At 52.7% G+C, this 11,217-nt stretch overlaps 1 long non-coding RNA gene across 1 annotated transcript; it reads right to left on the bottom strand.

Annotated features, from left to right (window-relative positions):
- Positions 1-7,213: 7,213 nt before the first annotated feature.
- LOC112402110 (uncharacterized) lies at positions 7,214-10,533 on the bottom strand. Its single transcript, XR_003003678.1, has 3 exons — positions 10,471-10,533; positions 7,469-7,596; positions 7,214-7,349 (listed from the first exon to the last, which is right to left on the bottom strand). It is a non-coding gene; the product is annotated as an uncharacterized LOC112402110 (long non-coding RNA).
- Positions 10,534-11,217: the final 684 nt, after the last annotated feature.

Here is an 11,217-nt window from a genome sequence, read left to right as displayed (position 1 = left end):
CTGAGGATTGCATCCCCCAGGCTCCCTTACTCGCTCCATCGCGGTTGGCGTGAGGTACTGGGAGACACTGGCGCGAGATCAGAGAGCGGGAGGAGAGAGGGGTATTTCCACCGAGGTCTTGGTTGCAGGTGCCCCTCCCGCACTGCAGCCCTTGCCTGGTGCTCAAGCGTGTCTCAGCATTCCCTTAGCTCTCTGCACACCTCTGTAAAGTCCCTTCATTAAATCCTCCTCAAAGTCCTCTCTGATGTGATTTCTGCTTCCTTCCAAGATCCTGAGTGATCTGCAGAACTCCTGGCTCCATGAAATGGAAATTGTGGACAGAAATAAAAGCTGTCAGGGTAAAGCTGCCAAGGACCCAGGAGAGAAGCGCGTTTATTACCGGTTAGAGGATGCAAGTCATACTCTCCCCACCACACAACTTAGGTGGAACGTCTTCACCCTCCTCTCTCTTTCTTCTTGATGGATAAACAGAGAGGCTCTGTTTTGTCAACGCTCTTTTGATAGCTGCTTTGTCCAGAAAGGTCTGAGGCTGGATTTGCACCTCCTGGATGGAAAGGGCAGAAGCTCCTGATGGGGGAGTGGGTTTGGGTCACAAATCTCCCCACTGTGTTCTGGCCTTCCACTGTCCCTGGCCAGGGCATGATTTTAGGCCACTCTACCACAGACCACCTAGAGTACCTCAGTTGGCATGCTTTGCCAGCAAGTGATAGAAAAACCGATGAAAATAGCTTGAATAAGAAATGTATTGTCTCACCTAACAAGGTATCTGGAATCAGTGGTTGCAGAGTTGGCAAGTTCAGCAGCTCCATGGAAGTAGGACTCTCACTTGGCTTCTCAGTTATCCCCTGGGTTTTCCCCTCATGTTCACAAGATGGCTGTCACAGCTCCAGACAGCACAGCAAGATCTAAAGCAAGAAGATCCTGTATTGGGTAGATCAGCTGCTGTAACATGACCCCAAATAGCAGTGGATTAAACAACATAGAAATCTATTTTCCTGTCCCTTTACGGTCCAACATCAGTTCAGGGTTAACATGGCAGCCAGTGGGATTGAGGGCTAGACTTCTCTAAGTTGCTGTCCTTATCTACAAGGAGGAAGATGGCTCATCATTATGTAAGTATTCTAGTCGTCAGGAAGAAAGAGGGGAGGGAGGACAGGTCATGTACCTCCTCTTAACAGGCACAGCCACAGGAGTCACACACAACACGGGCACTTATACCGTTGGTTAGAACTTGGCTACATGGCCACATCTAGCTGCAAGGGAGGCTGGGAAATGCAGTCTTTGGCTGGACAACCACGTGTCCAGCTAAAAACTCATCCTACATGGAAAAAGGGTATAACAGCTGCAGATAGCAAACTATCTCTTCACAGGCCCTGTCCCATGTCACATTTGAATAATAAGAAAAACCCTCCCAAGTACCCCCTACCACCACCATCAGACTCTCCCTACATCTCATTGGCCAAGGTTCATACTGGACCAATTTCCTATCTTTTTTTTTTTTTTTTTTTGCGGTATGCGGGCCTCTCACTGTTGCAGCCTCTCCCGTTGCAGAGCACAGGCTCCGGACGCGCAGGCTCAGCGGCCATGGCTCACGGGCCCAGCCGCTCCGCGGCATGCAGGATCTTCCCGGACCGGGGCATGAACCCGTGTCCCCTGCATCGGCAGGCGGACTCTCAACCACTACGCCACCAGGGAAGCCCCCAATTTCCTATCTTTAAAGAAGCCTGACCAAGATGCAAATTCTGTCAGGAAAAAAGAAGGGCAAGAATGGCTATTGAGTGGTCAACTCAAATTGTCTTCCAAATGGCAGAGCTGCAACCCGCAAAGCAGCTTCATTCTTGTATTCTTTTCTCCCCCGCCATGCAGCTCCTTCTCCTCCTTCGTTTTCTCTTCCATCTTCATGGCCAGCAGCAGAAACCGGCTCTGCTTAGCTGGGCCAACATAAGAAGGAATGAATAAGTAAACAGTGACTGAAATGTCACTGGATCTCAGGGACCGGAAACAGAAAATCAAAGGCCACAGGGCTCTCTTTTCTCTCTCTGCAGGCTGTGCTCTTTCCCTCTCCTTGCAGACTGAGTCCTCCATGGGTGGGGGACACGGCCAACAACATCTCTGAAACCACATCTCGAGGTCCCCTCACCAGGCAGGAACACTTCCTCCATTCCAGGGTGGAAGCACTCTGATTGGCCCAACTGAGATCAAATCCCCACCAATCAGCTGCAATCTAGGGGTGAAGTCCTATAAGCACAGGGCAACCCGTTCTCAAAGCACGAGATGGAGTTGGGAGAGGGTAGCGCTGCCAGGAAGAAGGGTCAGGGTGGAGCCTGGGCAAACAAAACAATAGGTGAGCACTTGCATTCTTTAGTAAGACTGAAAAGTGGCTGCGGTGAGGTGGGGATGATGGGATTCTAGAAAGCTGTTGAAGTCTAGACTGAGTCCTCCATGGGTGGGGGACACGGCCAACAACATCTCTGAAACCACATCTCGAGGTCCCCTCACCAGGCAGGAACACTTCCTCCATTCCAGGGTGGAAGCACTCTGATTGGCCCAACTGAGATCAAATCCCCACCAATCAGCTGCAATCTAGGGGTGAGGTCCTATAAGCACAGGGCAACCCGTTCTCAAAAGCACGAGATGGAGTTGGGAGAGGGTAACGCTGCCAGGAAGAAGGGTCAGGGTGGAGCCTGGGCAAACAAAACAATAGGTGAGCACTTGCATTCTTTAGTAAGACTGAAAAGTGGCTGCGGTGAGGTGGGGATGATGGGATTCTAGAAAGCTGTTGAAGTCCCAAGAGGTACTGTCCCCGTGTAAACTTTGTGTGGGTCGTTGTTTTTTTTTTTTTTTTGGGTCGTTTTGATGTGTTTTCTGGTTCAGGTACAAATACCGTGCTGAGGAGTGCTTGTACACTGGTTCTCAAACTGTGCTTTGAGGAACCCCTAGAGGCTGAAGGTGTGGGATGGCGCCACTGGAGCCAGAAAGGCAGTGCCGTTTTTACCTGATTTATCTATGCTTCGGTTTCTGCCTCTTTAAATTGGCAATAATAATAGTAGCTATCCGTCAGGTTGTTTTTAGGATTAAATTAGATAATCCATGGGTAGCACTTACCACAGGGCCTGGCACGTAGGAAGTACTCAAACCTTGTTGGTAAGTGTCATTATGGTTTTCTATTTTACATAAGATGTACTTTGAAGTAAGGGTTCCGTGGATAAAGGAATTCGAAATGACTGGTCTATTGGAACAGAGAGGGTCCAGGGATACAAAGACCTGTAACCTGGCAACCGTGGGATGCAGGGCGAATCTAGGCTTCCTCCTGCTGACTGGACCTGCCCACCCAGTGCCCTTGTGCCAACTAGAAAACAGCCCCCTCCCACCCAACCCTGGGACACAGCCCCATGCCAGGGCATGGGACAGGTCAGCCTGGGTTTCAGCCCCTTCGTCCTGCCCCTTGAGGTGGGTGCCCTTAGGCAGTGCACGCCCTGCCTGTCCTTCCAGGCCTCAGTCTCCCGTTTGGTTGGGGGGGGGTCACACAGCACCCCGCTTGTCTATCAGGGCAGTTGTGACTGTCAATGTGGTGATGACTGTGCCCGGGTTTTGAACCTGCTGTCTCCTTGTGAAGAGGGGGTGGAATTACAGCTATGGTGAGGTGACCAGCTGAGAGTCACAGGCAATGGGAGAGCAGGCGCTAGGGGTGGGTGGAGTGGCTGGGCAGGAGCCTTGGGAAGATCAGCCGGGAAGAGCTCTTGCCTGACCCCTGGGAGAGGCCTAGGGGTGTCCATCTGCCACCCTCCGTCAGTCCTCACCCCAGAGCCAGTGGAACCCATTCATCGACTGGGCCCCAAGTCCCACCTGCCAGAGCCTTTTAGATGAGGCCTTTGACCTCGTGTTCTGTCCAGGCTGCCAGACAAGAAAGACGCAGGGAAGGGAAGCGGGGATAGAATGGCCCCCTACCTCCAACAGCCCCAGGGCAGCCTCCCATCCATCCCCTCTGCGAGAACGTCCATCACAGGGAGACCTCCTTCCCTCCTTCATGAACTGCCTCTTTAGAAACCGGCCGTTGCTGTCTGGGTACTTTCTAGCTTTCTCTGAGAAAGTCACTCGACAACCTAGTGCAGGATTTTGTAGACAAGAATCTCCTGGGACACTTGTCAAAATCACAGCTTCCAGAGCCTCACTCACCTGGCATTCTGACTTAATGAGTCAAGGCAGGGCCCAGGAATCTGAATTTTACCAGCAGTAAAGTTACAGAGTCACATAGCCATTGAGATTAAAGGGATGGGCGATGGATCCCTTCTGACCTGGGTTAGATGCTGCGTGATCTTGGGCAAATGACTTAACCTCTCTGGTTCCATCTGAGACAAAATGGGAACAATAGAGCCCCTACGTCAGAGGGTCATTGTGAAGGCTGAGACCAAGCAGAGAAATCTCTTAGAATCTGCTTGGTAAGCATCAACCAGGGATAGTGACCATTATTCTTTTTGTTATTATTGTTCATTCTTTAGCCAGCTCCTGCCTGCACTAGGTCATTGTGTTGCTCAAGTGAAGGGGATGTGGGACCACAGGGTACCTGTACCAGCATCTAGTCCTACATTTTGCCTCCTCTCGCGGCCCCAGGATGAGCCTCAGCCCTGTCTGCCCTTAGGGTCTGTTAATACCACCACCTCTCTGGCCACACCCCTCCTGCAGCACTCAACACCTCCACTGCCCGGAGCCCCATCAGGCAGCCTGCCTGCTTCTCCCGTCAAGGCTGCCTCCACCCAGGCTGTGCCCTGTGGGGTGGAGGCTAGTCAGTGCCACTTCAGGTGCTGGGTGGAGAGCTGCTGCAGACCCTGGCTGGGGCCTGGAGAGGGGTTGGGCAGGGAGTAGGTGGGTGGGTGACGGCTCCGCCTGGATGGCCGCCAGTTCAGGGTCTGCCCTTGGTGCTCAGCCAGCTGCCTAGTCCCAAACTCTCACCTGGGTGGTGCGGAGGTTGGGACGAGGTTGCCCGAGGGGAGGGGAGCAAGGTGGAGGAGTATATGAAGAGACCCTATGAGCCTGAGCCCCTCCTTCCCTTGGCCTGAGGGTGTGGGATCCCAAGATCCAGAAACCAGATGTCTTTGCGGGCTCCACAGCTCACTCTGGGTCTGCAGAGGAAGCGCCCCGGCCACCTCTCATCTGAACAAGATTTCGTGGGAAGGCTGGCTGTGAGGTGGAGGTCTGATCAGTCCTGGCAATCGCTTTTTCCCACAGCCTCCAGCCCCTTGCCCCTACCTCAGCTTATGGAATGGGGCAAGCCCCCGGGGGGGGCCTTGTGGAGGGGAGGGCGGAAGGCCAGGTGGACAGGGTCCGGTGTTCCAGTTCTGATTCCTCCTCCACCTCTTCGTGTGCTCAGGGCGTTCCCCACATCATCTCATTTAATCCTTGCATGGACTTTGTGCAGGAGGCTGGCTACTACCTGCTCTTACAGCCGAGGCAGCCAGAGGCTCAGGGAAGAGAAGGGACCTGCCCAAGGTCACAGAGCCTTCCCTAGCTGTGGTGAGCGGGGGCCACCCTTCCCCGTGGTGCACGGGCCTCTCACCATCGCGGGCTCTCCCGTTGCGGAGCACAGGCTGCAGACGCGCAGGCTCAGTAATTGTGGCTCACGGGCCCAGCCGCTCCACGGCACGTGGGATCCTCCCAGACCAGGGCTCGAACCCATGTCCCCTGCATCGGCAGGCAGGCTTTCAACCACTGTGCCACCAGGCAGAGCCGCAGGGGCCTAGAGCCGGGTCCACTTAGGGTCATTTTGACCGACACGTTGATCTGATGTTGGGGAATTCGAAGGCCAAGGAGGTTGGATTCCCTGCCCCAGGTCACAGCCCAGGGCTCTCTCTCTCCACGATGCCACCAACAGCCTGCCCTGAACACTCAGGCAGGCCCAAGCCCTTCCTCTTCTGATTTCTTTACCTCTGTCCCTCCATGTCGTCCTCCCACATGTAGACGGACACAGGGCCCACTTAGGAGCAGGTGATGGGGCGAACTCGGGCTCTCACCTACAGATGCCGAGCACGGTGGCAGGTACATGGTAAATTTGGTAAATGCTCAGCAAATGAAGATTGTTTTTTTTTAAAGATTATAATCTAGGAGGCTTCCCTGGTGGCACAGCGTATAAGACTCCGCACTCCCAATGCGGGGGGCCCGGGTTCTATCCCTGGTCAGGGAACTAGATCCCACATGCATGCTGCAACTAAGTAGCCCGAGAGCCGCAACTAAGGAGCCCTGGAGCCGCAACTAAGGAGTCTGCCTGCCGCAACAAAGACCTGGTGCAACTAAATAATAAATAAATATTTTTTAAAAAAGAAAGAAAAAGACTATAATCTAGGGCTGTGTTTCTCCATCTGTGGTGTGGGAAGAAGTTAGCCTCAAATGAGCTAAGGGGTATATCCATGCTTTGGAATTCCTAAGATTTAAACAGTCACGGAGAGGGGCTCAGCTCAAACCAGTGTAGTGGTTAAGAACACAGACCCTGGGACCAGCTGGTGTTCCAGTCCCCACTCTGTAACACAGAAGCATCTTGGGGGAATTCCTCAACTTTTCTGTGTCTCAGTTTCCTCATCTGTAAAATGGGGGTAATAATTGTTGCCACCTCCTAGGGCTGTTGTGAGGATTTAACAAGTTCACCCCTATGTGAAGGGCTTTGCATGATATCAGGATATGGTTAAGGACTTTCTAAGTGTGAGCTGTTACTAAAAGTCTGGTTATTAGCCTTTGATCTTTCCAACCAATTATAGTTACAGTATTAAAATGGAATGTGAATGCCATTAACCTCGCCAATATAAAAATAAAATCACACAGCCAACCCACATTAAGGATTGGTCACTAATTTCCTCACGTTTCTTGGAAGGTCATCAGTAGATAGTCCCTAAAACAGACACATGAAGAAACGGGAATGTACTTTTAAAAGTTTAGTTCAGAAAAACTAAAAGCAAACTTGGAGTGTTTGTGAAGATAGAGAAATTTATTTTTTAACCACGTGCATGTATTCCTTCCATGAGAAAAAAAATGTTTAACAAAATTTTAAGGCCAAATAAATGAAATACATCCACAAAATGACAAGCAGTTGCTCTCTATGTGCTGCCCTGGAAAGGTTCCTCCACTCAACAGTTAGTGTAAAAACACACTGCAGAAGATCAGATTCAATATGATCTGGGTTTTGTAAAGGAGAAACAAAATTTAAGTGAGTGGATTGGGTGTTCCGCAAAAATGTGGAGGAAAGCACCTGCTCAGTTATTAAGGATGCCAGCCTGTCTCTGGTTAGTAAGAGAGAGTAGAAGCCAGAGAGAATCCTACACTCCTGCACCGCTTGAAGTGCTTGGACAGCAAGCGTGAATTACCTGTAAAGAGAAAACGTGTAAATAAAGAAAGAAATTGGAAGCAAATGTGATGATTTTTATTCCCGGCAGGAAGGAGGGCACCACCCAGAACCACGTCCTCCCCCCCCGTTTCCCCTCACCTCTGACCAGATCCAGGCAGGAGCCCCAACTCGCATCCCGGGACATTGCAAAGGTCTGGAAGGTGGACATCGCGCCTGGTCGTTTTCCGGCTGGGCCTTCCAATCCAGGTGGCCTCTGCTCAGGGACCCTGTAGGCAGAACTAAGGTTATCCCGAGCAACTTTCTGACCCAGTGCGGTGCCGGCCGCCTGGACCAAGGAAGCCAGTGCTTAGCTGGCCCCACAGAGGTTTCTGGAACCGGCAGCAGACAGACCCAGGCAGCCCAAACAGGTGGTAATATGAGGGGCACCAGAGAGCCTCCTTCAACACGTCTCTGGTCATCCATTCATTCCCCCATCACACGTGTGCTGAACCCTGACAATAAGGTCTGAGTCCTGACGACTTCATAAGTCTCTGCATCACCAGGTCTCAACCTTCTCACAACCGACACCTTTTATTTATGTTAAAATATGTAATATCGTCTTTAATACCCTGAAATGAACCTCATGGATACTGTAACCTACCTACATACTCCTTTTTAAAACTATCCATATATAAAGTCCTAACTGTAATGTAAAGCAGACATATAAAGAATGTCGCGTAAAATAAAATCTGCAGCTGCTCTAGAAGGCACGATGAAGTTGCCAGGAGCTTGCGGTCCCTGCAGAACCTCCGAGAAGGTGGCCGCTCCGGATGTGGGGCTCAGAGCAGAGACTCCAACACTCCAAAAGGGTCACCGTCCAAAATTGCGAGCAACTCCTGGCCTGTTCTGAATAAAACGAAATACGGACTTCTCTTGTTATTGCCTTTACTCAGTTGACCCGTGGAAAAATCAGTGTGTATTCACACTGTGCCAAACGCTTTATATTTATGCGTAAAGTAGAGTTAAAGTCTAGATTCATATAAGTATATACATCTTTCCTCCCTAGATGAATGTCCAGCAGGACACGTGAAAGTCACGTGCATCGCGGGACCGTTCTCGCTGGGCATGGCTGTCCCACGTTTTGCTCATCACTTGCCTTCTCCACCTACTAACTAGAATGGTGTTCCCCCCCCATCCCCAGCTTTGTGACCAGCCAAAACGCCGCCGTCCAGTCCCAAAACATCCCCTGGGGCAGTGCCCCCCAATTAAACGTGTCACTTAATCATCTCAACAAGCTGATGTAAAAGGCACTAATATTATCCCCATTTTACAGATGAGAAAACTGAGAGCGCCCAGGTGGGAGGGGTTGAGCCAGGACCCTCACCTGAGCTTGTCCTGAGTCCACCCAGTGGGCTACACTGCCTCCCCTCCTATCAGGTCTGGGCTGGCACTGGGGGACCAAATATGAGAAAGGCATTCCTCCTGGGGAACAGAGACAGGAGTTCCCCTAAGTGAAGGGCAGGCAGGGGACGTGCAGCGGAGGAGAGACCATGGAGGTGGAGGAGCACTGGCAGGAGGGCGTTCCCAGCAGGGGGAACTGCACGCGTAAAGGCATGAAGGAAAGGGGGTTATGGGAGGCTCCTAGGGTCAAAAGGGGGTGCAGGGGCATGGGCCTAGCAGGTATAATATGAAGCGCCCAAGGGGTCTGGTTTGGGTCGGGTAAGCAATAGGGAGCCATGGGCAGTTTTAGAGCAGGGCAGCTACTTGACGGTTTTGGTTTAGAACAATCCCTGGGAGCAGGGAGGAGGCTGGACTGCAGGGTGGCGAGACGAGCTATGGGACCAGTGAGGGAGTGTCTCAACAGTCCAGGCTGGGGATGGGAGCATGATGGCAGAACCAGATCAGAGGAAGAATTCTCAGCCTCGTGACAGACGGGCTGTGGGGCCTGGTGAGGAGGATCCTCACACGACTCGGGAAAGCAGGAATAGCTGGAAGAGAAGCACATTCGAGCCGAGCTGCAGTCTGGGTTGGGACGTTTTGATGTGGAACTTTCTCCCACAGATCTCTCTACCTGCTGCTCCTTCTACCTGGAACTGCTTCCCCCAGTTTTCACCGTGGCCAGGGCTGTTAAAGTTTCCCTCTTGAGAGAGGCTGACCCTACCACCCTGTTTAGACAAGCCATCCCTCCATTATTTCCTGTCCTAGCATTCTGCTTGGTCTCGTTATAATACTCACTCCATAACCGGGGCACGAACCCGTGTCCCCTGCATCGGCAGGCGGACTCTCAACCACTGCGCCACCGGGGAGGCCCTATTCTTGATCTGCTTGTTTTCTGTTCTGTATAAGAGAGCCAGGCTCGTCCCTATTTTAGGTCACTTCTGTCTCCCCAGGGCCTAACACTGTGCCCTGGCACACAGTAGGTGCTTGAAAATGTTTGTTGAGTGAACAAATGAGATACCAGAATGTCATCAGGAGAGAAATGCCCAGAATCACTCAGAAATGCCCCTGCAGGGAATTCCCTGGTGGTCCAGTGGTTAGGATTCCGGGCTTTCACTGCTGGGAGCAGCCTGAAAGTCATAATTTGGGCTCTTTCGATGTCAGCTCTGACCTCTCCTCACTTCAAGGTCCTTTAAAGTTGCAGAGGGGAATGTCAGCTCTTCTCTCTGAGCCCCTCCCCTAGGAAGGGGTGTATCAGGCTCGCAGTGGAAGCCTGGGTGGGGCGGGGTCTCTGTGGACCTTTCTCCCATGGGTCGCAAGAGGACAGTGGGAGCAAGTTCCCTCCATTCCTGCTCTGTGTGTGGGTGTTGGGGGTGGGTTAGGAGGGGTGGGAGGATGGAGGGAGCCCGAAGCCCGTATCCCCAGTCTCTCCTGGAAGCCAGAGGCAGGATGCCCGAGGCAGGTGTTCCTAAGCAATTCCCAGGCTTCCAAGATGCCCTGCATCCCACCCCCTGCCCCTGACCTACCTGAGGTCCTGCACCCCCTTTTCCCTCCCCATAGAGCTCCTCAAAAGATTCTCTGCCCTCATCATAGAAGTTAAACGTCCTCAGTCGTGCTGTGATGTCCGCTGTCTCCCTTAAGTCCCACACCGGCCCTGGAAATGGACTGTCACCAGCCCTATCTCACAGACGGGGAACCCGAGGCTGAGGGAGGCAGTGACTCACCGAGGACAGAGCCAGGCAGAGGCAAAATCATGTGCTCTTAGCTGCCCGCAACATACACCGTCGTCACCATCCCAGCCTGACGTGCAGTGCAGGCGCCTCCCACGCTGGCAGAGGGAGCCGGACAGGGGAACCCTCAGGCCCTGAGCAGTCCACCCCACCCTGGAGCCTCTGAGAGCCTCGCTCCCGCTATCACAAAGCTCACGGGTCGGCCTTTCTCTCTCTATCTCCTGAGGCAGGAAACGTGCCAGGAGAGATAAGGAGGAAAGAAAGGAGGGGGGAGGCCTCTGAGGCGCAGGGTGGGGCTGCTACCTCCCCATGATCAGGGCAGGAGAATAGAAGGAAGTGGCCAGAGAGAGGCAAGAGGGGCAGGGGGCAGGGAGGTTATCAGCTATAAATACCCTATCTCCAGGATCCCCAGGAGAGGAGGGAAGGGGTTGAGGTCAGAGGGTCTGGTCTCTGTGGCTGGGGGTGGAGGCAGTGGTCATTAGTGTCTGCCTGGGATTCAGATCAAAGAGCCAGACGGCAGATAACAGGCATGACCCAGGACCCTCCCCCTGCCTCCTGCTAGAGGTAGGTGCTCTGACACTATAGCAGGCCAAGCAGGTCTTACGTTCTCGCATCTTCCGTGCATTCCTGGATCCATCCATCTACCCACCCATTCAATCAGCCACCAGTTCACCCCACCCACTCATCTATCTGTCTACCCATCCTTCCTCCCCCTCCCTGCCTCTGAGCCTTCCTATTTGC

Source organism: Neophocaena asiaeorientalis, unplaced genomic scaffold (genome assembly GCF_003031525.2).
Source record: "Neophocaena asiaeorientalis asiaeorientalis breed wild unplaced genomic scaffold, Neophocaena_asiaeorientalis_V1.1 scaffold43, whole genome shotgun sequence".
In the NCBI taxonomy this organism is placed as follows: Eukaryota; Metazoa; Chordata; class Mammalia; order Artiodactyla; family Phocoenidae; genus Neophocaena; species Neophocaena asiaeorientalis.
The sequence above is the reverse complement of the archived record's forward strand: the minus strand, read 5'-3'. Positions and strand labels throughout refer to the sequence as shown.